The sequence below is a fragment of the Hippopotamus amphibius genome, chromosome 2 (assembly GCF_030028045.1).
Source record: "Hippopotamus amphibius kiboko isolate mHipAmp2 chromosome 2, mHipAmp2.hap2, whole genome shotgun sequence".
Lineage (NCBI taxonomy): Eukaryota > Metazoa > Chordata > Mammalia > Artiodactyla > Hippopotamidae > Hippopotamus > Hippopotamus amphibius.
This window is the reverse complement of record NC_080187.1, coordinates 222,165,902-222,187,340: the sequence shown is the minus strand read 5'-3', so window position 1 is coordinate 222,187,340 and position 21,439 is coordinate 222,165,902. Positions and strand designations below refer to the sequence as shown.

Genomic DNA, 21,439 nt, shown 5'->3' with positions numbered 1-21,439 from the left:
TGTTCTGAGGCCATGGGTGGAGTCTTTCCTTAAGCTTTTCTTCTTTGAATTTTGTGTTTCAGGCCAAGCCTTGGAATGGACTCACCACAGCCAGAATGTTTTGCAGTGAGTGGCTCTTTTGGTTGCTACCGATAGGCCCCAGAGAATGTTGAACTATGGGCTGGCCGCCCTCGCAGCAGCCAGTACAGGGTAGTCTTTTGGCAACCTCCTGCCTACCAAGGAGGAATGTCTGCTGCTGCCCCAAATTTATGAGCTCACATCTGGTGCACTCACATGCCTTCATTAGAGCTGTATTCTACTCGGAGAGCACGTAGAGGCAGTGTTTTCTTCCTTGGCCCCAGGCGGAACATCCCTAGAGACCTCTGTGCACCTAGAGGCAGAGTATGATCACCAACTGAGGGAATGGTCCCTTGTGGTGTGTGCTTTATGGCTTCCCAAAACCTGTCAGTAGGGAAGGCTCATGCCCCCTGCCTAGAGATGGTGAGAGGCAGGCAGGAGCCCATCCTCAGGTGCTTGGAGGCAGGATGCTGCTGGTTATTTCAAGGGCTGGAAGACATGCCCTGGTCTTCAATGGGGTTGTGCCAGGACTCTGTGAGGGAACGTGGTGCTTTGTTGGAGCCACATGTTCCCAATGGGGCCTCTGATGCAGTCTGCATGCACACGCGGGACCTTAGCATCTCCTGGGTTGGTTGTCCTCTGCGGAAGCCACTGCTTTGTCAGAGAGCCCCCTCCAGAGGAAAAAAGGCTTCTGGGTGTCCATTCCTCCATGAAGGCTTTGCAGAGCCCTTAGGCATCCCATTATCATGTCCATCGTGAGGCCCTGTTGACCTGAAGGGGAGGGGTGGTCCCGGGATGGGGGCTGAGGAGGGTGTAGCTGCATGGCTGTTGTTTGGTGGCCTTGCACGGGCCACAGTAGGGAATGCTGCCACAGAAGAAATTGGCCCTGTTTGGGAATCTCTGTGCTCCCCAAGGAGGAATGCTTGACGTGGCTCCCCATCCACCGGGTCTGATGGCGGGTCTTGAAATTCAACTCGATTGACCTGATGTGTAGTAAGACTGACCATGGAGGCACCATTTCATTACGTGGTGCCCTGGGGAGCCACCACGCAGATCTCTGTGCATGTCGAGGCAGAGAACGAGGATGTACTGAGCATATGGTCAGTTGTGGGGTGTGCTTGAGTGACTTCCAAGAAGCATTGGTTGGAGGGTGTGGGGCCAGGCCTGGAGGTGGTGAGAGGCAACAAGGACCCTTCATCAGGGACTTGGCAGCTAGATGCTCTTGGCTCTTGTGAGAGCTGAAGGGCAGGTCCCTTGCTGGAATGGGGTTTGCCAGGTCTCTGTGAGGGATCATGGGCCCTCAGATAGGCCAGTTGTGTCGGACAGGCCCTTTCATGGGTTCTGCATACAGATACAGGCCTGTGGCATCTCTTGGGGTGGCCTTCCTCTACGGGAGCCACTGCCTACCAAGAGAGCTCCCTACAGCTCCTGTGAATGTCCACTGTGTGGGACATAAAGGCCTCATTGTCTGGGTGTTGTGCACATGGACAAGCCGAGTGTCACATCGGCCAGCACACGCTTGCCCAGACCAGGGTGGGGCCCAGAGGAATGTCTCCATTCCCCCAGACACATCCCCAGTGTGGTCCCCGCCAAGCAGACCTGGTGCCAGGCCTTGTGCTGCCTGGAGGATCCATGAGGCTAGTCCTTCCCTGGGGAGACATATAGGTACTGGTTCTTTCATCTGCCCCTGACACAGTATTAAGGTACATAAGATGGCATTGATCCACCTGTGCACTCATGCCTTCATCTTTGTAAATATGGATGGATGGAGGGAGTGAGCCAAGGACGAGGGTCGAAAGGGAGGGAGCTAGAGCATTCTGGAGGAAGGGAGGCAGGAAGGAAGCTATGTAGGGAGCTGTTTGTATGCGTTTCAGCTAAGTGTTCCTGTCTCTGCATGGAGGTACCTTTGGGCCCTATGATCCTGGATGTATTGCTGCAGGTATTTCTTGTAGCATCATTCGATGCATGAGCGTGTGGCACACACGTCCCCCATTGCATCTAGCATGGAGTTGGAGTTCTCACAGCTGTCCTTCTCACCTCTTGGCAGACATCGTCCCCAGAGAAATGAAGATCTGTGTTTAGCCTATGTTCCCTAGGGCAATCACCATGAGCCTTGGTCCAGCACGTGGATTCGACAGAATGGCACATCCCTTCAGGCATCCTTCTTTGCAGGAAACATCTGAGGTAAGCCTTCACATGTGGCAGGGCGCAGGTGAGTGAGGAGGGCCTCAGTTGGGTCGATGATGAGAACTCATATGGTCCTGAAGAGAGCTGATGACCAAAAAATCATGCTCAATAGGATTACGCTGAGGCCTAACGGAGGGATGCAGAGGCAGGATGGCCTGGATATTTGGTCCATTGCAGAGCCCTAGGTGTGTGTGTGGGTGTGGGTGTGGGTGTGGGTGTGGTTGTGGGTGTGGGTGTTGGAGCAGCCTCTCCCTCGAGGAAATCCCTTGTGACTCCTGCGAGTGTAGGAGGCTTCCACGTATCCAAGACATGTTGCCGCCTTTGGTTTTCTATCCTGCTCCCTAGTGCCAGGGCCCACATGTTCTGAGGCCATGGGTGGAGTCTTTCCTTAAGCTTTTCTTCTTTGAATTTTGTGTTTCAGGCCAAGCCTTGGAATGGACTCACCACAGCCAGAATGTTTTGCAGTGAGTGGCTCTTTTGGTTGCTACCGATAGGCCCCAGAGAATGTTGAACTATGGGCTGGCCGCCCTCGCAGCAGCCAGTACAGGGTAGTCTTTTGGCAACCTCCTGCCTACCAAGGAGGAATGTCTGCTGCTGCCCCAAATTTATGAGCTCACATCTGGTGCACTCACATGCCTTCATTAGAGCTGTATTCTAGTCAGAGAGCACGTAGAGGCAGTGTTTTCTTCCTTGGCCCCAGGCGGAACATCCCTAGAGACCTCTGTGCACCTAGAGGCAGAGTATGATCACCAACTGAGGGAATGGTCTCTTGTGGTGTGTGCTTTATGGCTTCCCAAAACCTGTCAGTAGGGAAGGCTCATGCCCCCTGCCTAGAGATGGTGAGAGGCAGGCAGGAGCCCATCCTCAGGTGCTTGGAGGCAGGATGCTGCTGGTTATTTCAAGGGCTGGAAGACATGCCCTGGTCTTCAATGGGGTTGTGCCAGGACTCTGTGAGGGAACGTGGTGCTTTGTTGGAGCCACATGTTCCGAATGGGGCCTCTGATGCAGTCTGCATGCACACACGGGACCATAGCTTCTCCTGGGTTGGTTGTCCTCTGCGGAAGCCACTGCTTTGTCAGAGAGCCCCCTCCAGAGGAAAAAAGGCTTCTGGGTGTCCATTCCCCCATGAAGGCTTTGCAGAGCCCTTAGGCATCCCATTATCATGTCCATCGTGAGGCCCTGTTGACCTGAAGGGGAGGGGTGGTCCCGGGATGGGGGCTGAGGAGGGTGTAGCTGCATGGCTGTTGTTTGGTGGCCTTGCACGGGCCACAGTAGGGAATGCTGCCACAGAAGAAATTGGCCCTGTTTGGGAATCTCTGTGCTCCCCAAGGAGGAATGCTTGACGTGGCTCCCCATCCACCGGGTCTGATGGCAGGTCTTGAAATTCAACTCGATTGACCTGATGTGTAGTAAGACTGACCATGGAGGCACCATTTCATTATGTGGTGCCCTGGGGAGCCACCACGCAGATCTCTGTGCATGTCGAGGCAGAGAACGAGGATGTACTGAGCATATGGTCAGTTGTGGGGTGTGCTTGAGTGACTTCCAAGAAGCGTTGGTTGGAGGGTGTGGGGCCAGGCCTGGAGGTGGTGAGAGGCAACAAGGACCCTTCATCAGGGACTTGGCAGCTAGATGCTCTTGGCTCTTGTGAGAGCTGAAGGGCAGGTCCCTTGCTGGAATGGGGTTTGCCAGGTCTCTGTGAGGGATCATGGGCCCTCAGATAGGCCAGTTGTGTCGGACAGGCCCTTTCATGGGTTCTGCATACAGATACAGGCCTGTGGCATCTCTTGGGGTGGCCTTCCTCTACGGGAGCCACTGCCTACCAAGAGAGCTCCCTACAGCTCCTGTGAATGTCCACTGTGTGGGACATAAAGGCTTCATTGTCTGGGTGTTGTGCACATGGACAAGCCGAGTGTCACATCGGCCAGCACACGCTTGCCCAGACCAGGGTGGGGCCCAGAGGAATGTCTCCATTCCCCCAGACACATCCCCAGTGTTGTCCCCGCCAAGCAGACCTGGTGCCAGGCCTTGTGCTGCCTGGAGGATCCATGAGGCTAGTCCTTCCCTGGGGAGACATATAGGTACTGGTTCTTTCATCTGCCCCTGACACAGTATTAAGGTACATAAGATGGCATTGATCCACCTGTGCACTCATGCCTTCATCTTTGTAAATATGGATGGAGGGAGGGAGTGAGCCAAGGACGAGGGTCGAAAGGGAGGGAGCTAGAGCATTCTGGAGGAAGGGAGGCAGGAAGGAAGCTAGGTAGGGAGCTGTTTGTATGCGTTTCAGCTAAGTGTTCCTGTCTCTGCATGGAGGTACCTTTGGGCCCTATGATCCTGGATGTATTGCTGCAGGTATTTCTTGTAGCATCATTCGATGCATGAGCGTGTGGCACACACGTCCCCCATTGCATCTAGCATGGAGTTGGAGTTCTCACAGCTGTCCTTCTCACCTCTTGGCAGACATCGTCCCCAGAGAAATGAAGATCTGTGTTTAGCCTATGTTCCCTAGGGCAATCACCATGAGCCTTGGTCCAGCACGTGGATTCGACAGAATGGCACATCCCTTCAGGCATCCTTCTTTGCAGGAAACATCTGAGGTAAGCCTTCACATGTGGCAGGGCGCAGGTGAGTGAGGAGGGCCTCAGTTGGGTCGATGATGAGAACTCATATGGTCCTGAAGAGAGCTGATGACCAAAAAATCATGCTCAATAGGATTACGCTGAGGCCTAACGGAGGGATGCAGAGGCAGGATGGCCTGGATATTTGGTCCATTGCAGAGCCCTAGGTGTGGGTGTGGGTGTGGGTGTGGGTGTGGGTGTGGTTGTGGGTGTGGGTGTTGGAGCAGCCTCTCCCTCGAGGAAATCCCTTGTGACTCCTGCGAGTGTAGGAGGCTTCCACGTATCCAAGACATGTTGCCGCCTTTGGTTTTCTATCCTGCTCCCTAGTGCCAGGGCCCACATGTTCTGAGGCCATGGGTGGAGTCTTTCCTTAAGCTTTTCTTCTTTGAATTTTGTGTTTCAGGCCAAGCCTTGGAATGGACTCACCACAGCCAGAATGTTTTGCAGTGAGTGGCTCTTTTGGTTGCTACCGATAGGCCCCAGAGAATGTTGAACTATGGGCTGGCCGCCCTCGCAGCAGCCAGTACAGGGTAGTCTTTTGGCAACCTCCTGCCTACCAAGGAGGAATGTCTGCTGCTGCCCCAAATTTATGAGCTCACATCTGGTGCACTCACATGCCTTCATTAGAGCTGTATTCTAGTCAGAGAGCACGTAGAGGCAGTGTTTTCTTCCTTGGCCCCAGGCGGAACATCCCTAGAGACCTCTGTGCACCTAGAGGCAGAGTATGATCACCAACTGAGGGAATGGTCTCTTGTGGTGTGTGCTTTATGGCTTCCCAAAACCTGTCAGTAGGGAAGGCTCATGCCCCCTGCCTAGAGATGGTGAGAGGCAGGCAGGAGCCCATCCACAGGTGTTTGGAGGCAGGATGCTGCTGGTTATTTCAAGGGCTGGAAGACATGCCCTGGTCTTCAATGGGGTTGTGCCAGGACTCTGTGAGGGAACGTGGTGCTTTGTTGGAGCCACATGTTCCGAATGGGGCCTCTGATGCAGTCTGCATGCACACACGGGACCATAGCTTCTCCTGGGTTGGTTGTCCTCTGCGGAAGCCACTGCTTTGTCAGAGAGCCCCCTCCAGAGGAAAAAAGGCTTCTGGGTGTCCATTCCCCCATGAAGGCTTTGCAGAGCCCTTAGGCATCCCATTATCATGTCCATCGTGAGGCCCTGTTGACCTGAAGGGGAGGGGTGGTCCCGGGATGGGGGCTGAGGAGGGTGTAGCTGCATGGCTGTTGTTTGGTGGCCTTGCACGGGCCACAGTAGGGAATGCTGCCACAGAAGAAATTGGCCCTGTTTGGGAATCTCTGTGCTCCCCAAGGAGGAATGCTTGACGTGGCTCCCCATCCACCGGGTCTGATGGCAGGTCTTGAAATTCAACTCGATTGACCTGATGTGTAGTAAGACTGACCATGGAGGCACCATTTCATTATGTGGTGCCCTGGGGAGCCACCACGCAGATCTCTGTGCATGTCGAGGCAGAGAACGAGGATGTACTGAGCATATGGTCAGTTGTGGGGTGTGCTTGAGTGACTTCCAAGAAGCGTTGGTTGGAGGGTGTGGGGCCAGGCCTGGAGGTGGTGAGAGGCAACAAGGACCCTTCATCAGGGACTTGGCAGCTAGATGCTCTTGGCTCTTGTGAGAGCTGAAGGGCAGGTCCCTTGCTGGAATGGGGTTTGCCAGGTCTCTGTGAGGGATCATGGGCCCTCAGATAGGCCAGTTGTGTCGGACAGGCCCTTTCATGGGTTCTGCATACAGATACAGGCCTGTGGCATCTCTTGGGGTGGCCTTCCTCTACGGGAGCCACTGCCTACCAAGAGAGCTCCCTACAGCTCCTGTGAATGTCCACTGTGTGGGACATAAAGGCCTTATTGTCTGGGTGTTGTGCACATGGACAAGCCGAGTGTCACATCGGCCAGCACACGCTTGCCCAGACCAGGGTGGGGCCCAGAGGAATGTCTCCATTCCCCCAGACACATCCCCAGTGTTGTCCCCGCCAAGCAGACCTGGTGCCAGGCCTTGTGCTGCCTGGAGGATCCATGAGGCTAGTCCTTCCCTGGGGAGACATATAGGTACTGGTTCTTTCATCTGCCCCTGACACAGTATTAAGGTACATAAGATGGCATTGATCCACCTGTCCACTCATGCCTTCATCTTTGTAAATATGGATGGATGGAGGGAGTGAGCCAAGGACGAGGGTCAAAAGGGAGGGAGCTAGAGCATTCTGGAGGAAGGGAGGCAGGAAGGAAGCTATGTAGGGAGCTGTTTGTATGCGTTTCAGCTATGTGTTCCTGTCTCTGCGTGGAGGTACTTTTGGGCCCTATGTTCCTGGATGTATTGCTGCAGGTATTTCTTGTAGCATCATTCGATGCATGAGCATGTGGCACACACGTCCCCCAATGCATCTAGCATGGAGTTGGAGTTCTCACAGCTGTCCTTCTCACCTCTTGGCAGACATCGTCCCCAGAGAAATGAAGATCTGTGTTTAGCCTATGTTCCCTAGGGCAATCACCATGAGCCTTGGCCCAGCACGTGGATTCGACAGAATGGCACATCCCTTCAGGCATCCTTCTTTGCAGGAAGCATCTGAGGTAAGCCTTCACATGTGGCAGGGCGCAGGTGAGTGAGGAGGGCCTCAGTTGGGTCGATGATGAGAACTCATATGGTCCTGAAGAGAGCTGATGACCAAAAAATCATGCTCAATAGGATTACGCTGAGGCCTAACGGAGGGATGCAGAGGCAGGATGGCCTGGATTTTTGGTCCATTGCAGAGCCCTGGGTGTGGGTGTGGGTGTGGGTGTGGGTGTGGTTGTGGGTGTGGGTGTTGGAGCAGCCTCTCCCTCGAGGAAATCCCTTGTGACTCCTGCGAGTGTAGGAGGCTTCCACGTATCCAAGACATGTTGCCGCCTTTGGTTTTCTATGCTGCTCCCTAGTGCCAGGGCCCACATGTTCTGAGGCCATGGGTGGAGTCTTTCCTTAAGCTTTTCTTCTTTGAATTTTGTGTTTCAGGCCAAGCCTTGGAATGGACTCACCACAGCCAGAATGTTTTGCAGTGAGTGGCTCTTTTGGTTGCTACCGATAGGCCCCAGAGAATGTTGAACTATGGGCTGGCTGCCCTCGCAGCAGCCAGTACAGGGTAGTCTTTTGGCAATCTCCTGCCTACCAAGGAGGAATGTCTGCTGCTGCCCCAAATTTATGAGCTCACATCTGGTGCACTCACATGCCTTCATTAGAGCTGTATTCTACTCGGAGAGCACGTAGAGGCAGTGTTTTCTTCCTTGGCCCCAGGCGGAACATCTCTAGAGACCTCTGTGCACCTAGAGGCAGAGTATGATCACCAACTGAGGGAATGGTCCCTTGTGGTGTGTGCTTTATGGCTTCCCAAAACCTGTCAGTAGGGAAGGCTCATGCCCCCTGCCTAGAGATGGTGAGAGGCAGGCAGGAGCCCATCCTCAGGTGCTTGGAGGCAGGATGCTGCTGGTTATTTCAAGGGCTGGAAGACATGCCCTGGTCTTCAATGGGGTTGTGCCAGGACTCTGTGAGGGAACGTGGTGCTTTGTTGGAGCCACATGTTCCGAATGGGGCCTCTGATGCAGTCTGCATGCACACACGGGACCATAGCTTCTCCTGGGTTGGTTGTCCTCTGCGGAAGCCACTGCTTTGTCAGAGAGCCCCCTCCAGAGGAAAAAAGGCTTCTGGGTGTCCATTCCCCCATGAAGGCTTTGCAGAGCCCTTAGGCATCCCATTATCATGTCCATCGTGAGGCCCTGTTGACCTGAAGGGGAGGGGTGGTCCCGGGATGGGGGCTGAGGAGGGTGTAGCTGCATGGCTGTTGTTTGGTGGCCTTGCACGGGCCACAGTAGGGAATGCTGCCACAGAAGAAATTGGCCCTGTTTGGGAATCTCTGTGCTCCCCAAGGAGGAATGCTTGACGTGGCTCCCCATCCACCGGGTCTGATGGCAGGTCTTGAAATTCAACTCGATTGACCTGATGTGTAGTAAGACTGACCATGGAGGCACCATTTCATTATGTGGTGCCCTGGGGAGCCACCACGCAGATCTCTGTGCATGTCGAGGCAGAGCACGAGGATGTACTGAGCATATGGTCAGTTGTGGGGTGTGCTTGAGTGACTTCCAAGAAGCGTTGGTTGGAGGGTGTGGGGCCAGGCCTGGAGGTGGTGAGAGGCAACAAGGACCCTTCATCAGGGACTTGGCAGCTAGATGCTCTTGGCTCTTGTGAGAGCTGAAGGGCAGGTCCCTTGCTGGAATGGGGTTTGCCAGGTCTCTGTGAGGGATCATGGGCCCTCAGATAGGCCAGTTGTGTCGGACAGGCCCTTTCCTGGGTTCTGCATACAGATACAGGCCTGTGGCATCTCTTGGGGTGGCCTTCCTCTACGGGAGCCACTGCCTACCAAGAGAGCTCCCTACAGCTCCTGTGAATGTCCACTGTGTGGGACATAAAGGCCTCATTGTCTGGGTGTTGTGCACATGGACAAGCCGAGTGTCACATCGGCCAGCACACGCTTGCCCAGACCAGGGTGGGGCCCAGAGGAATGTCTCCATTCCCCCAGACACATCCCCAGTGTGGTCCCCGCCAAGCAGACCTGGTGCCAGGCCTTGTGCTGCCTGGAGGATCCATGAGGCTAGTCCTTCCCTGGGGAGACATATAGGTACTGGTTCTTTCATCTGCCCCTGACACAGTATTAAGGTACATAAGATGGCATTGATCCACCTGTCCACTCATGCCTTCATCTTTGTAAATATGGATGGATGGAGGGAGTGAGCCAAGGACGAGGGTCAAAAGGGAGGGAGCTAGAGCATTCTGGAGGAAGGGAGGCAGGAAGGAAGCTAGGTAGGGAGCTGTTTGTATGCGTTTCAGCTATGTGTTCCTGTCTCTGCGTGGAGGTACCTTTGGGCCCTATGTTCCTGGATGTATTGCTGCAGGTATTTCTTGTAGCATCATTCGATGCATGAGCATGTGGCAGACACGTCCCCCAATGCATCTAGCATGGAGTTGGAGTTCTCACAGCTGTCCTTCTCACCTCTTGGCAGACATCGTCCCCAGAGAAATGAAGATCTGTGTTTAGCCCATGTTCCCTAGGGCAATCACCATGAGCCTTGGCCCAGCACGTGGATTCGACAGAATGGCACATCCCTTCAGGCATCCTTCTTTGCAGGAAGCATCTGAGGTAAGCCTTCACATGTGGCAGGGCGCAGGTGAGTGAGGAGGGCCTCAGTTGGGTCGATGATGAGAACTCATATGGTCCTGAAGAGAGCTGATGACCAAAAAATCATGCTCAATAGGATTACGCTGAGGCCTAATGGAGGGATGCAGAGGCAGGATGGCCTGGATTTTTGGTCCATTGCAGAGCCCTGGGTGTGGGTGTGGGTGTGGGTGTGGGTGTGGTTGTGGGTGTGGGTGTTGGAGCAGCCTCTCCCTCGAGGAAATCCCTTGTGACTCCTCCGAGTGTAGGAGGCTTCCACGTATCCAAGACATGTTGCCGCCTTTGGTTTTCTATCCTGCTCCCTAGTGCCAGGGCCCACATGTTCTGAGGCCATGGGTGGAGTCTTTCCTTAAGCTTTTCTTCTTTGAATTTTGTGTTTCAGGCCAAGCCTTGGAATGGACTCACCACAGCCAGAATGTTTTGCAGTGAGTGGCTCTTTTGGTTGCTACCGATAGGCCCCAGAGAATGTTGAACTATGGGCTGGCCGCCCTCGCAGCAGCCAGTACAGGGTAGTCTTTTGGCAACCTCCTGCCTACCAAGGAGGAATGTCTGCTGCTGCCCCAAATTTATGAGCTCACATCTGGTGCACTCACATGCCTTCATTAGAGCTGTATTCTAGTCAGAGAGCACGTAGAGGCAGTGTTTTCTTCCTTGGCCCCAGGCGGAACATCTCTAGAGACCTCTGTGCACCTAGAGGTAGAGTATGATCACCAACTGAGGGAATGGTCCCTTGTGGTGTGTGCTTTATGGCTTCCCAAAACCTGTCAGTAGGGAAGGCTCATGCCCCCTGCCTAGAGATGGTGAGAGGCAGGCAGGAGCCCATCCTCAGGTGCTTGGAGGCAGGATGCTGCTGGTTATTTCAAGGGCTGGAAGACATGCCCTGGTCTTCAATGGGGTTGTGCCAGGACTCTGTGAGGGAATGTGGTGCTTTGATGGAGCCAATTGATCCGAATGGGGCCTCTGATGGAGTCTGCATGCACACACGGGACCATAGCTTCTGCTGGGTTGGTTGTCCTCTGCGGAAGCCACTGCTTTGTCAGAGAGCCCCCTCCAGAGGAAAAAAGGCTTCTGGGTGTCCATTCCTCCATGAAGGCTTTGCAGAGCCCTTAGGCATCCCATTATCATGTCCATCGTGAGGCCCTGTTGACCTGAAGGGGAGGGGTGGTACCGCGATGTGGGCTGAGGAGGGTGTAGCTGCATGGCTGTTGTTTGGTGGACTTGCACGGGCCACAGTAGGGAATGCTGCCACAGAAGAAATTGGCCCTGTTTGGGAATCTCTGTGCTCCCCAAGGAGGAATGCTTGACGTGGCTCCCCTTCCACCGGGTCTGATGGTGGGTTTTGAAATTCAACTCGATTGACCTGACGTGTAGAAAGACTGACCATTGAGGCACCATTTCATTACGTGGTGCCCTGGGGAGCCACCACGCAGATCTCTGTGCATGTCGAGGCAGAGCACGAGGATGTACTGAGCATATGGTCAGTTGTGGGATGTGCTTGAGTGACTTCCAAGAAGCGTTGGTTGGGAGGGTGTGGGGCCAGGCCTGGAGGTGGTGAGAGGCAACAAGGACCCTCCATCAGGGACTTGGCAGCTAGATGCTCTTGGCTCTTGTGAGAGCTGAAGGGCAGGTCCCTTGCTGGAATGGGGTTTGCCAGGTCTCTGTGAGGGATCATGGGCCCTCAGATAGGCCAGTTGTGTCGGACAGGCCCTTTCATGGGTTCTGCATACAGATACAGGCCTGTGGCATCTCTTGGGGTGGCCTTCCTCTACGGGAGCCACTGCCTACCAAGAGAGCTCCCTACAGCTCCTGTGAATGTCCACTGTGTGGGACATAAAGGCCTCATTGTCTGGGTGTTGTGCACATGGACAAGCCGAGTGTCACATCGGCCAGCACACGCTTGCCCAGACCAGGGTGGGGCCCAGAGGAATGTCTCCATTCCCCCAGACACATCCCCAGTGTTGTCCCCGCCAAGCAGACCTGGTGCCAGGCCTTGTGCTGCCTGGAGGATCCATGAGGCTAGTCCTTCCCTGGGGAGACATATAGGTACTGGTTCTTTCATCTGCCCCTGACACAGTATTAAGGTACATAAGATGGCATTGATCCACCTGTGCACTCATGCCTTCATCTTTGTAAATATGGATGGATGGAGGGAGTGAGCCAAGGACGAGGGTCAAAAGGGAGGGAGCTAGAGCATTCTGGAGGAAGGGAGGCAGGAAGGAAGCTAGGTAGGGAGCTGTTTGTATGCTTTTCAGCTATGTGTTCCTGTCTCTGCGTGGAGGTACTTTTGGGCCCTATGTTCCTGGATGTATTGCTGCAGGTATTTCTTGTAGCATCATTCGATGCATGAGCATGTGGCACACACGTCCCCCAATGCATCTAGCATGGAGTTGGAGTTCTCACAGCTGTCCTTCTCACCTCTTGGCAGACATCGTCCCCAGAGAAATGAAGATCTGTGTTTAGCCTATGTTCCCTAGGGCAATCACCATGAGCCTTGGCCCAGCACGTGGATTCGACAGAATGGCACATCCCTTCAGGCATCCTTCTTTCCAGGAAGCATCTGAGGTAAGCCTTCACATGTGGCAGGGCGCAGGTGAGTGAGGAGGGCCTCAGTTGGGTCGATGATGAGAACTCATATGGTCCTGAAGAGAGCTGATGACCAAAAAATCATGCTCAATAGGATTACGCTGAGGCCTAATGGAGGGATGCAGAGGCAGGATGGCCTGGATTTTTGGTCCATTGCAGAGCCCTGGGTGTGGGTGTGGGTGTGGGTGTGGGTGTGGTTGTGGGTGTGGGTGTTGGAGCAGCCTCTCCCTCGAGGAAATCCCTTGTGACTCCTCCGAGTGTAGGAGGCTTCCACGTATCCAAGACATGTTGCCGCCTTTGGTTTTCTATCCTGCTCCCTAGTGCCAGGGCCCACATGTTCTGAGGCCATGGGTGGAGTCTTTCCTTAAGCTTTTCTTCTTTGAATTTTGTGTTTCAGGCCAAGCCTTGGAATGGACTCACCACAGCCAGAATGTTTTGCAGTGAGTGGCTCTTTTGGTTGCTACCGATAGGCCCCAGAGAATGTTGAACTATGGGCTGGCCGCCCTCGCAGCAGCCAGTACAGGGTAGTCTTTTGGCAACCTCCTGCCTACCAAGGAGGAATGTCTGCTGCTGCCCCAAATTTATGAGCTCACATCTGGTGCACTCACATGCCTTCATTAGAGCTGTATTCTAGTCAGAGAGCACGTAGAGGCAGTGTTTTCTTCCTTGGCCCCAGGCGGAACATCTCTAAAGACCTCTGTGCACCTAGAGGCAGAGTATGATCACCAACTGAGGGAATGGTCCCTTGTGGTGTGTGCTTTATGGCTTCCCAAAACCTGTCAGTAGGGAAGGCTCATGCCCCCTGCCTAGAGATGGTGAGAGGCAGGCAGGAGCCCATCCTCAGGTGCTTGGAGGCAGGATGCTGCTGGTTATTTCAAGGGCTGGAAGACATGCCCTGGTCTTCAATGGGGTTGTGCCAGGACTCTGTGAGGGAACGTGGTGCTTTGTTGGAGCCACATGTTCCGAATGGGGCCTCTGATGGAGTCTGCATGCACACACGGGACCATAGCTTCTCCTGGGTTGGTTGTCCTCTGCGGAAGCCACTGCTTTTTCAGAGAGCCCCCTCCAGAGGAAAAAAGGCTTCTGGGTGTCCATTCCTCCATGAAGGCTTTGCAGAGCCCTTAGGCATCCCATTATCATGTCCATCGTGAGGCCCTGTTGACCTGAAGGGGAGGGGTGGTCCCGAGATGGCGGCTGAGGAGGGTGTAGCTGCATGGCTGTTGTTTGGTGGACTTGCACGGGCCAGAGTAGGGAATGCTGCCACAGAAGAAATTGGCCCTGTTTGGGAATCTCTGTGCTCCCCAAGGAGGAATGCTTGACGTGGCTCCCCATCCACCGGGTCTGTTGGCGGGTCTTGAAATTCAACTCGATTGACCTGATGTGTAGTAAGACTGACCATGGAGGCACCATTTCATTACGTGGTGCCCTGGGGAGCCACCACGCAGATCTCTGTGCATGTCGAGGCAGAGCACGAGGATGTACTGAGCATATGGTCAGTTGTGGGGTGTGCTTGAGTGACTTCCAAGAAGCATTGGTTGGAGGGTGTGGGGACAGGCCTGGAGGTGGTGAGAGGCAACAAGGACCCTTCATCAGGGACTTGGCAGCTAGATGCTCTTGGCTCTTGTGAGAGCTGAAGGGCAGGTCCCTTGCTGGAATGGGGTTTGCCAGGTCTCTGTGAGGGATCATGGGCCCTCAGATAGGCCAGTTGTGTCGGACAGGCCCTTTCCTGGGTTCTGCATACAGATACAGGCCTGTGGCATCTCTTGGGGTGGCCTTCCTCTACGGGAGCCACTGCCTACCAAGAGAGCTCCCTACAGCTCCTGTGAATGTCCACTGTGTGGGACATAAAGGCCTCATTGTCTGGGTGTTGTGCACATGGACAAGCCGAGTGTCACATCGGCCAGCACACGCTTGCCCAGACCAGGGTGGGGCCCAGAGGAATGTCTCCATTCCCCCAGACACATCCCCAGTGTTGTCCCCGCCAAGCAGACCTGGTGCCAGGCCTTGTGCTGCCTGGAGGATCCATGAGGCTAGTCCTTCCCTGGGGAGACATATAGGTACTGGTTCTTTCATCTGCCCCTGACACAGTATTAAGGTACATAAGATGGCATTGATCCACCTGTCCACTCATGCCTTCATCTTTGTAAATATGGATGGATGGAAGGAGTGAGCCAAGGACGAGGGTCGAAAGGGAGGGAGCTAGAGCATTCTGGAGGAAGGGAGGCAGGAAGGAAGCTAGGTAGGGAGCTGTTTGTATGCGTTTCAGCTAAGTGCTCCAGTCTCTGCGTGGAGGTACCTTTGGGCCCTATGTTCCTGGATGTATTGCTGCAGGTATTTCTTGTAGCATCATTCGATGCATGAGCGTGTGGCACACACGTCCCCCAATGCATCTAGCATGGAGTTGGAGTTCTCACAGCTGTCCTTCTCACCTCTTGGCAGACATCGTCCCCCGAGAAATGAAATTCTGTGTTTGGCCTATGTTCCCTAGGTCAATCACCATGAGCTTTGGCCCAGCACGCGGATTCGACAGAATGGCACATCCCTTCAGGCATCCTTCTTTGCAGGAAGCATCTGAGGTAAGCCTTCACATGTGGCAGGGCGCAGGTGAGTGAGGAGGGCCTCAGTTGGGTCGATGATGAGAACTCATATGGTCCTGAAGAGAGCTGATGACCAAAAAATCATGCTCAATAGGATTACGCTGAGGCCTAACGGAGGGATGCAGTGGCAGGATGGCCTGGATTTTTGGTCCATTGCAGAGCCCTAGGTGTGGGTGTGGGTGTGGGTGTGGGTGTGGGTGTTGGAGCAGCCTCTCCCTCGAGGAAATCCCTTGTGACTCCTCCGAGTGTAGGAGGCTTCCACGTATCCAAGACATGTTGCCGCCTTTGGTTTTCTATCCTGCTCCCTAGTGCCAGGGCCCACATGTTCTGAGGCCATGGGTGGAGTCTTTCCTTAAGCTTTTCTTCTTTGAATTTTGTGTTTCAGGCCAAGCCTTGGAATGGACTCACCACAGCCAGAGTGTTCCGCAGTGAGTGGCTCTTTTGGTTGCTACCGATAGGCCCCAGAGAATGTTGAACTATGGGCTGGCCGCCCTCGCAGCAGCCAGTACAGGGTAGTCTTTTGGCAACCTCCTGCCTACCAAGGAAGAATGTCTGCTGCTGCCCCAAATTTATGAGCTCACATCTGGTGCACTCACATGCCTTCATTAGAGCTGTATTCTAGTCAGAGAGCACGTAGAGGCAGTGTTTTCTTCCTTGGCCCCAGGCGGAACATCTCTAGAGAGCTCTGTGCACCTAGAGGCAGAGTATGATCACCAACTGAGGGAATGGTCCCTTGTGGTGTGTGCTTTATGGCTTCCCAAAACCTGTCAGTAGGGAAGGCTCATGCCCCCTGCCTAGAGATGGTGAGAGGCAGGCAGGAGCCCATCCTCAGGTGCTTGGAGGCAGGATGCTGCTGGTTATTTCAAGGGCTGGAAGACATGCCCTGGTCTTCAATGGGGTTGTGCCAGGACTCTGTGAGGGAACGTGGTGCTTTGTTGGAGCCACATGTTCCGAATGGGGCCTCTGATGGAGTCTGCATGCACACACGGGACCATAGCTTCTCCTGGGTTGGTTGTCCTCTGCGGAAGCCACTGCTTTTTCAGAGAGCCCCCTCCAGAGGAAAAAAGGCTTCTGGGTGTCCATTCCTCCATGAAGGCTTTGCAGAGCCCTTAGGCATCCCATTATCATGTCCATCGTGAGGCCCTGTTGACCTGAAGGGGAGGGGTGGTCCCGAGATGGCGGCTGAGGAGGGTGTAGCTGCATGGCTGTTGTTTGGTGGACTTGCACGGGCCAGAGTAGGGAATGCTGCCACAGAAGAAATTGGCCCTGTTTGGGAATCTCTGTGCTCCCCAAGGAGGAATGCTTGACGTGGCTCCCCATCCACCGGGTCTGTTGGCGGGTCTTGAAATTCAACTCGATTGACCTGATGTGTAGTAAGACTGACCATGGAGGCACCATTTCATTACGTGGTGCCCTGGGGAGCCACCACGCAGATCTCTGTGCATGTCGAGGCAGAGCACGAGGATGTACTGAGCATATGGTCAGTTGTGGGGTGTGCTTGAGTGACTTCCAAGAAGCATTGGTTGGAGGGTGTGGGGACAGGCCTGGAGGTGGTGAGAGGCAACAAGGACCCTTCATCAGGGACTTGGCAGCTAGATGCTCTTGGCTCTTGTGAGAGCTGAAGGGCAGGTCCCTTGCTGGAATGGGGTTTGCCAGGTCTCTGTGAGGGATCATGGGCCCTCAGATAGGCCAGTTGTGTCGGACAGGCCCTTTCCTGGGTTCTGCATACAGATACAGGCCTGTGGCATCTCTTGGGGTGGCCTTCCTCTACGGGAGCCACTGCCTACCAAGAGAGCTCCCTACAGCTCCTGTGAATGTCCACTGTGTGGGACATAAAGGCCTCATTGTCTGGGTGTTGTGCACATGGACAAGCCGAGTGTCACATCGGCCAGCACACGCTTGCCCAGACCAGGGTGGGGCCCAGAGGAATGTCTCCATTCCCCCAGACACATCCCCAGTGTTGTCCCCGCCAAGCAGACCTGGTGCCAGGCCTTGTGCTGCCTGGAGGATCCATGAGGCTAGTCCTTCCCTGGGGAGACATATAGGTACTGGTTCTTTCATCTGCCCCTGACACAGTATTAAGGTACATAAGATGGCATTGATCCACCTGTCCACTCATGCCTTCATCTTTGTAAATATGGATGGATGGAAGGAGTGAGCCAAGGACGAGGGTCGAAAGGGAGGGAGCTAGAGCATTCTGGAGGAAGGGAGGCAGGAAGGAAGCTAGGTAGGGAGCTGTTTGTATGCGTTTCAGCTAAGTGCTCCGGTCTCTGCGTGGAGGTACCTTTGGGCCCTATGTTCCTGGATGTATTGCTGCAGGTATTTCTTGTAGCATCATTCGATGCATGAGCGTGTGGCACACACGTCCCCCAATGCATCTAGCATGGAGTTGGAGTTCTCACAGCTGTCCTTCTCACCTCTTGGCAGACATCGTCCCCCGAGAAATGAAATTCTGTGTTTGGCCTATGTTCCCTAGGTCAATCACCATGAGCTTTGGCCCAGCACGCGGATTCGACAGAATGGCACATCCCTTCAGGCATCCTTCTTTGCAGGAAGCATCTGAGGTAAGCCTTCACATGTGGCAGGGCGCAGGTGAGTGAGGAGGGCCTCAGTTGGGTCGATGATGAGAACTCATATGGTCCTGAAGAGAGCTGATGACCAAAAAATCATGCTCAATAGGATTACGCTGAGGCCTAACGGAGGGATGCAGTGGCAGGATGGCCTGGATTTTTGGTCCATTGCAGAGCCCTAGGTGTGGGTGTGGGTGTGGGTGTGGGTGTGGGTGTTGGAGCAGCCTCTCCCTCGAGGAAATCCCTTGTGACTCCTCCGAGTGTAGGAGGCTTCCACGTATCCAAGACATGTTGCCGCCTTTGGTTTTCTATCCTGCTCCCTAGTGCCAGGGCCCACATGTTCTGAGGCCATGGGTGGAGTCTTTCCTTAAGCTTTTCTTCTTTGAATTTTGTGTTTCAGGCCAAGCCTTGGAATGGACTCACCACAGCCAGAGTGTTCCGCAGTGAGTGGCTCTTTTGGTTGCTACCGATAGGCCCCAGAGAATGTTGAACTATGGGCTGGCCGCCCTCGCAGCAGCCAGTACAGGGTAGTCTTTTGGCAACCTCCTGCCTACCAAGGAAGAATGTCTGCTGCTGCCCCAAATTTATGAGCTCACATCTGGTGCACTCACATGCCTTCATTAGAGCTGTATTCTAGTCAGAGAGCACGTAGAGGCAGTGTTTTCTTCCTTGGCCCCAGGCGGAACATCTCTGGAGAGCTCTGTGCACCTAGAGGCAGAGTATGATCACCAACTGAGGGAATGGTCCCTTGTGGTGTGTGCTTTATGGCTTCCCAAAACCTGTCAGTAGGGAAGGCTCATGCCCCCTGCCTAGAGATGGTGAGAGGCAGGCAGGAGCCCATCCTCAGGTGCTTGGAGGCAGGATGCTGCTGGTTATTTCAAGGGCTGGAAGACATGCCCTGGTCTTCAATGGGGTTGTGCCAGGACTCTGTGAGGGAACGTGGTGCTTTGTTGGAGCCACTTGATCCGAATGGGGCCTCTGATGGAGTCTGCATGCACACACAGGACCATAGCTTCTCCTGGGTTGGTTGTCCTTTGCAGAAGCCACTGCTTTCTCAGAGAGCCCCCTCCTGAGGAAAAAAGGCTTCTGGGTGTCCATTCCTCCATGAAGGCTTTGAAGAGCCCTTAGGCAACCCATTATCATGTCCATCGTGAGGCCCTGTTGACCTGAAGGGGAGGGGTGGTCCCGGGATGGGGGCTGAGGAGGGTGTAGCTGCATGGCTGTTGTTTGGAGGACTTGCACGGGCCAGAGTACGGAATGCTGCCACAGAAGAAAATGGCCCTGTTTGGGAATCTCTGTGCTCCCCAAGGAGGAATGCTTGACGTGGCTCCCCATCCACCGGGTCTGTTGGCGGGTCTTGAAATTCAACTCGATTGACCTGACGTGTAGTAAGACTGACCATGGAGGCACCATTTCATTACGTGGTGCCCTGGGGAGCCACCACGCAGATCTCTGTGCATGTCGAGGCAGAGCACGTGGATGGACTGAGCATATGGTCAGTTGTGGGGTGTGCTTGAGTGACTTCCAAGAAGCGTTGGTTGGGAGGGTGTGGGGCCAGGCCTGGAGGTGGTGAGAGGCAACAAGGACCCTCCATCAGGGACTTGGCAGCTAGATGCTCTTGGCTCTTGTGAGAGCTGAAGGGCAGGTCCCTTGCTGGAATGGGGTTTGCCAGGTCTCTGTGAGGGATCATGGGCCCTCAGATAGGCCAGTTGTGTCGGACAGGCCCTTTCATGGGTTCTGCATACAGATACAGGCCTGTGGCATCTCTTGGGGTGGCCTTCCTCTACGGGAGCCACTGCCTACCAAGAGAGCTCCCTACAGCTCCTGTGAATGTCCACTGTGTGGGACATAAAGGCCTCATTGTCTGGGTGTTGTGCACATGGACAAGCCGAGTGTCACATCGGCCAGCACACGCTTGCCCAGACCAGGGTGGGGCCCAGAGGAATGTCTCCATTCCCCCAGACACATCCCCAGTGTTGTCCCCGCCAAGCAGACCTGGTGCCAGGCCTTGTGCTGCCTGGAGGATCCATGAGGCTAGTCCTTCCCTGGGGAGACATATAGGTACTGGTTCTTTCATCTGCCCCTGACACAGTATTAAGGTACATAAGATGGCATTGATCCACCTGTCCACTCATGCCTTCATCTTTGTAAATATGGATGGATGGAGGGAGTGAGCCAAGGACGAGGGTCGAAAGGGAGGGAGCTAGAGCATTCTGGAGGAAGGGAGGCAGGAAGGAAGCTAGGTAGGGAGCTGTTTGTATGCGTTTCAGCTAAGTGTTCCTGTCTCTGCGTGGAGGTACTTTTGGGCCCTATGATCCTGGATGTATTGCTGCAGGTATTTCTTGTAGCATCATTCGATGCATGAGCGTGTGGCACACACGTCCCCCAATGCATCTAGCATGGAGTTGGAGTTCTCACAGCTGTCCTTCTCACCTCTTGGCAGACATCGTCCCCAGAGAAATGAAGATCTGTGTTTAGCCTATGTTCCCTAGGGCAATCACCATGAGCCTTGGCACAGCACGTGGATTCGACAGAATGGCACATCCCTTCAGGCATCCTTCTTTGCAGGAAGCATCTGAGGTAAGCCTTCACATGTGGCAGGGCGCAGGTGAATGAGGAGGGCCTCAGTTGGGTCGATGATGAGAACTCATATGGTCCTGAAGATAACTGATGACCAAAAAATCATGCTCAATAGGATTACGCTGAGGCCTAACGGAGGGATGCAGAGGCAGGATGGCCTGGATTTTTGGTCCATTGCAGAGCCCTAGGTGTGGGTGTGGGTGTGGGTGTGGGTGTGGGTGTTGGAGCAGCCTCTCCCTCGAGGAAATCCCTTGTGACTCCTGCGAGTGTAGGAGGCTTCCACGTATCCAAGACATGTTGCCGCCTTTGGTTTTCTATCCTGCTCCCTAGTGCCAGGGCCCACATGTTCTGAGGCCATGGGTGGAGTCTTTCCTTAAGCTTTTCTTCTTTGAATTTTGTGTTTCAGGCCAAGCCTTGGAATGGACTCACCACAGCCAGAATGTTTTGCAGTGAGTGGCTCTTTTGGTTGCTACCGATAGGCCCCAGAGAATGTTGAACTATGGGCTGGCCGCCCTCGCAGCAGCCAGTACAGGGTAGTCTTTTGGCAACCTCCTGCCTACCAAGGAGGAATGTCTGCTGCTGCCCCAAATTTATGAGCTCACATCTGGTGCACTCACATGCCTTCATTAGAGCTGTATTCTAGTCAGAGAGCACGTAGAGGCAGTGTTTTCTTCCTTGGCCCCAGGCGGAACATCTCTAGAGACCTCTGTGCACCTAGAGGTAGAGTATGATCACCAACTGAGGGAATGGTCCCTTGTGGTGTGTGCTTTATGGCTTCCCAAAACCTGTCAGTAGGGAAGGCTCATGCCCCCTGCCTAGAGATGGTGAGAGGCAGGCAGGAGCCCATCCTCAGGTGCTTGGAGGCAGGATGCTGCTGGTTATTTCAAGGGCTGGAAGACATGCCCTGGTCTTCAGTGGGGTTGTGCCAGGACTCTGTGAGGGAATGTGGTGCTTTGATGGAGCCACTTGATCCGAATGGGGCCTCTGATGGAGTCTGCATGCACACACGGGACCATAGCTTCTCCTGGG

General features: G+C 54.3%; 8 non-coding genes across 8 annotated transcripts; all 8 read left to right on the top strand.

Moving 5' to 3' along the window:
• Positions 1-2,291: 2,291 nt before the first annotated feature.
• LOC130847593 (small nucleolar RNA SNORD115) lies at positions 2,292-2,372 on the top strand. The gene has a single exon (XR_009052343.1). It is a non-coding gene; the product is annotated as a small nucleolar RNA SNORD115 (small nucleolar RNA).
• Positions 2,373-4,894: 2,522 nt separating this feature from the next.
• LOC130847592 (small nucleolar RNA SNORD115) lies at positions 4,895-4,975 on the top strand. Its single transcript, XR_009052342.1, has one exon. It is a non-coding gene; the product is annotated as a small nucleolar RNA SNORD115 (small nucleolar RNA).
• A 2,522-nt stretch (positions 4,976-7,497) lies between these two features.
• On the top strand, positions 7,498-7,578 carry LOC130847591 (small nucleolar RNA SNORD115). Its single transcript, XR_009052341.1, has one exon. It is a non-coding gene; the product is annotated as a small nucleolar RNA SNORD115 (small nucleolar RNA).
• Positions 7,579-10,094: 2,516 nt separating this feature from the next.
• On the top strand, positions 10,095-10,175 carry LOC130847589 (small nucleolar RNA SNORD115). The gene has a single exon (XR_009052340.1). It is a non-coding gene; the product is annotated as a small nucleolar RNA SNORD115 (small nucleolar RNA).
• A 2,517-nt stretch (positions 10,176-12,692) lies between these two features.
• LOC130847588 (small nucleolar RNA SNORD115) lies at positions 12,693-12,773 on the top strand. Its single transcript, XR_009052339.1, has one exon. It is a non-coding gene; the product is annotated as a small nucleolar RNA SNORD115 (small nucleolar RNA).
• A 2,516-nt stretch (positions 12,774-15,289) lies between these two features.
• Positions 15,290-15,370, top strand: LOC130847587 (small nucleolar RNA SNORD115). The gene has a single exon (XR_009052338.1). It is a non-coding gene; the product is annotated as a small nucleolar RNA SNORD115 (small nucleolar RNA).
• A 2,504-nt stretch (positions 15,371-17,874) lies between these two features.
• On the top strand, positions 17,875-17,955 carry LOC130847586 (small nucleolar RNA SNORD115). Its single transcript, XR_009052337.1, has one exon. It is a non-coding gene; the product is annotated as a small nucleolar RNA SNORD115 (small nucleolar RNA).
• Positions 17,956-20,460: 2,505 nt separating this feature from the next.
• LOC130846936 (small nucleolar RNA SNORD115) lies at positions 20,461-20,541 on the top strand. The gene has a single exon (XR_009051731.1). It is a non-coding gene; the product is annotated as a small nucleolar RNA SNORD115 (small nucleolar RNA).
• The last annotated feature ends 898 nt before the right edge of the window (positions 20,542-21,439 follow it).